Raw genomic sequence first — 4592 nt, 5'->3', positions numbered from 1 at the left:
AATCTGAACTAAATAAACATAAAAGGCATGTCTGGACTAGCAAGACGGTGAGAGATCTTGGGAGCCCCACCCCCATACTCTTATCGCCCTTTCCTCCAGGAACCTCCAGGTTCTCAGGGTGAGAATCCACATAGATCCCTTCATGGCTCTATTTCTAGGAAACCAAATCTCTAATAAATACACCCAGACTTTCTTCAGACACACAAACCATGAGAAAGGCATTTTTAGATCCTCATCTATGTGGGGAAAGGTAATCCATCCCCATTACAAGCCCATACTAGCAGCCTTCCTTTATCATGAAAATGGGTAAAATTAGCCAATAGATGTAAATTTAAGGAAAATTTCCTGTGATGTTCCAGCCAGAAAAGAGCAAAAATCAGCTTCACCTCTGGAGACTTCCTGTATAGGGCACAGCCCAGAGGAAGAAGACCACCACAGCATTAAGATTCAACTGTAAGAACATGTAATGCTTCCGTGTTCCACACATTACGTCTCACCAGTTTAGTCAACATGGATTAAATACGAGAGTGTGGCAATGCACAAACTCTATCTGAGGAGGAAATAGGAGAAATATGTTAAGGAAAATAGAAGAATTCGAAGCCTCTGATACCAGGAACTTCAGCACAAAGGAAATGATTTCACCCTCATTGGCCTCAAATTTACTTTTCCTGTGGCATCTGCATGGTTCGAAAGTGAAAAAAATTAATTCAATGCGCATGTACTTCCGAAGTGTCCACTTGCATTCTGGTATCTTTACTTCTATTTGCAGAAAGTAGACACATATTCAGCCTTAGTGCCAGTGTAGGGAGTGCTTTCCTTAACACGGATACCAGAAAAATAGGGTAAACATAGGGCCCATTAATGTGAAAATTAGCCATCGTGTGTGTGTGTGTGTGTGTGTGTGTGCGCATGTGAGTTGAATAGCAGAGTTGGAGTGGGCTTCTATCAACCTGCACCTGCAGGTGTTCTCAGGTGCAATAATCAACTGCAGGACCCTAAAGGAAATAAGAGCCCCCCCAAACCCCTGAAGACTTTTTGGGTTCACCGTGTGTCCAATGATTCAGTGCCTCTTGAGCTCCAGGAAAGGGCTCCCTGGTGATGCATGAAATCTTACTTGGGGTCTCTCTGCACAGTTCTCTGGGTTTCCTAAGGCCAATTCACTATTTCAAAAAATGGTGTGAGAAGCACAGGCTGTCACTAAAGGAGAATTCTGAGCCAGGGCACAGCCACTTTATACTTGGCTGGAGACACTGGTAGGAATATACTCTGTGAGCTCAGACAGGAACCTCCCTGCAGGGGCGGGGCGGGGCTGCAGGGGGCGCTCAGGACACACCGAGCACAGGCTTCCGCCCCAGAGCAGGAGCACAGGAGGCTGGGGAGAGGTTCCTCTTAGGGCCTGGGACTTCCTTTAAAAAATCTAAAATAAGTATTTCAGAAAGACTGCTGATGTTCATATAAATACCCTATTTAATTATCAGCATTTATGAAACTCGATGTTGTAATGAGAACCACTTTTACAATGAGGATTTCAAACTCCCCTAGACATCTTAATAGTAAGCAGCTGGAGGTCAGGAGGAGATCCTTTCTTATAAATAAGTCCAATTTTTGGAGAAACACACTCATTCCCAAAATAGCACATTCACATATTAAGGTCTAGAAATGATTCAAGTTGCCCATAAGACAGTCAAATGTGGGTTCAAAGTGAGGTGCATGTCCTGGGGGAGCTTGTTCTCCAGTGGGGGAAGCTCTGTCAACACAGAGTTCAGGGATGTGTAGGGGTCGCATCGCCTCTAACAGGATTACGGCTTGAACCCTCAGCTTCTACAATTGTGTCGTCCATGTGTCGTGTATTTGCTCTTTCTCATCCTGGGGCAGGAATTGGGCTATTAAATAGCATCCTTCATGAATATGCAAATAACTGAGGTGAATATAGATATCTCTGTGCCCTGAGAGCATCACACAACAACCACACCCCTCCTTGGGAGAATCCCCTAGATCACAGCTCCTCACCATGGACTGGACCTGGAGCATCCTTTTCTTGGTGGCAGCAGCAACAGGTAAGGGACTCCCCAGTCCCAGGGCTGAGGGAGAAACCGGGCCAGTCATGTGAGACTTCACCCATTCCTGTGTCCTCTCCACAGGTGCCCACTCCCAGGTGCAGCTGGTGCAGTCTGGAGCTGAGGTGAAGAAGCCTGGAGCCTCAGTGAAGGTCTCCTGCGAGGCTTCTGGTTACACCTTTACCAGCTACTATATGCACTGGGTGTGACAGGCCCCTGGACAAGGGCTTGAGTGGATGGGATGGATCAACACTTACAATGGTAACACAAACTACGCACAGAAGCTCCAGGGCAGAGTCACCATGACCAGAGACACATCCACGAGCACAGCCTACATGGAGCTGAGCAGCCTGAGATCTGACGACATGGCCGTGTATTACTGTGCGAGAGACACAGTGTGAAAACCCACATCCTGAGGGTGTCAGAAACCCCAGGGAGGAGGCAGCTGCAGTGAATTTGAGGAGATTACAGGGCTTACAATGTTTAAAGTTGTTTAGAAAATGAGCTGAGCAACTGAGGAATGTAATAGAAACATGGATGCACTCTACATAGGAAATGTTTCTTTCAGCTGTCACCCTATATGCAAAATTCAGAGTGGTAAAGACAGCAATCAGTGAGGCTGATGCAAAGAATCCCATGGAGGCCTTGTGCAGACATAGGTTTTAAAATCAGATAGATAAATAATTTGGAACAAGATTGCTGGTAACATGGCTAAGACTAAATATGATTCCTAAAATCTGGCCAAAATGTACTCCAAATTGTCTCTGCCACTCCTTTTACATAAAATGTATTAAAAAGTAGTTTTAAGACCACAGCAAAATTGAACAGAAGGTGCAGAGAGTTCTCATGTGCCCCTGCTTCACCATGCACAGCCTTCCCCACTGTCACCATCCTGCCCCAGAGTCATCAATAAGTTACAATGGATGAACTTACATGGGCAGATTTGTTCTTTCCTCTTCTGGTGGTCTCTTGGCATACCAAGCCCAAATTATCTTGAAGCACCATAGGTTCTACTGTAATGCCTAATCTTGTTTTTTACTCTAGCTTGCTACTTTAAGTTTTCCCTTCTTTTGTCTCCTTAATTGCCAGCCATGTTTCCCATATGAGTAGACTCTCCCTGGCTGGGAAAGCCGGACAAGCTCCATTTGATCTTTTGATTTACAAGACATTAAGGCTCCTTATCCAATGCCCTTCTTCAAGGAGTAAACCTGTATAAACAGATCCTCAGCATTTCAAAGGAGCCCAATTAACGGATAAGGTACTGGAACAAACAATGTATGAAGTTACCAGGATTTTTCTCAAAGAGATAACAACATAAACCCTTGAGTTTGTACCCAGCATAGCATCTATATATAACTCAAATCAAGGATTTAGAGCCCTGCACCTGGTACCCTTGCTTTTTGTAACCATTTGTCTTTTAAATTGTTTATCACTCTGTAACCATTTGCTTCTTTTGATTCTTGCATGTTTTTACTTCTGTAGAATTATTGTATTTGAGTTCCCCTCCCCTTCCTAAACCAAGATATAAAAGTTAATCAAGCCCCTTCCTCGGGGCCGAGAGAATTCTGAGCGTTAGCTGTCTCTTTGGCCGCCGGCTTAAATAAAGGACTCTTAATTCATCTCAAAGTGTGGCATTTTCTCTAACTCGTTTGGGTATAACACTACAAGTGGGTTCCTGGGAATGATGCCAGTTCAGAGGAAAAGTGGGTGGGGCTATTCATATTTGGGCTCTTTTTTAGAGGATTCATAAAACGGATATTTTCCTATACATTCTGTGACTCCTGATTTACTATGTCCCTTTCCAGAGGGTAAGGTCCCTAAGTGTTTAGTGGTATATCCATGTCTATGGAAAGAAAGCAAGTTCTGGTGAATCCCATAAGGAATGTCCTTTGATGAGAAGTGGAGACCTTGGTCATGATGCACATCATGTATGATTTTCTATAATTCCATTAGATTCACTGTAATTTTGGGGGGTGTCCTGTGGAATGGGTCTTCTGTGTCCCTGCATGTTCAGCTATATCTGTGTGGTGCCACTTACACTTAATGAGATGAGATTCCTGCTGCTTGTGTCAGGTCACTGGTGATCTCTGAAGCTGCTTCTGGTTTCTGCTTTAATATGTAAAAAGCATGTCAAACATCACCCACTTTCTTACAATAACATGATTGAGGTCATTACCCTATGGTGGTAATGACATCAGCAATGCAATAAATTCTCTCGTGGCTTTATATCTGGTTTATAACATGGGAAATGTTTCCTCAAGAGTGGTGACGCCAGTATGGCTTCTGCTCTCTGGTGGTGTTGAAATCTGCATTAGTCTGTGGGTTTGGAGGAGAGTGATTCAGGCCATGGGGAAGAATCTGACACTGTAACACCCTCTGGTGCCTTCGGTACTGGACTGGCTCCTGCCCTCACTGTGGTGATTGCATCAAATATCGGCCTCCCCATCAGTACAACACGTTGTAACATGGGCTCCTTTGTACCCGGCTTTAATCCAAGAAAGTTGTTGACTTGACTCTTTCGTGATATTGTATAGC

At 44.3% G+C, this 4592-nt stretch overlaps 1 pseudogene; it reads left to right on the top strand.

Moving 5' to 3' along the window:
• The first annotated feature begins 2011 nt into the window (after positions 1 to 2011).
• On the top strand, positions 2012 to 2458 carry LOC117974234 (immunoglobulin heavy variable 1-18-like; annotated as a pseudogene).
• Positions 2459 to 4592: the final 2134 nt, after the last annotated feature.

The sequence above is a fragment of the Pan paniscus genome, chromosome 15, assembly GCF_029289425.2.
Source record: "Pan paniscus chromosome 15, NHGRI_mPanPan1-v2.0_pri, whole genome shotgun sequence".
NCBI lineage: Eukaryota > Metazoa > Chordata > Mammalia > Primates > Hominidae > Pan > Pan paniscus.
The sequence above is the reverse complement of the archived record's forward strand: the minus strand, read 5'-3'. Positions and strand labels throughout refer to the sequence as shown.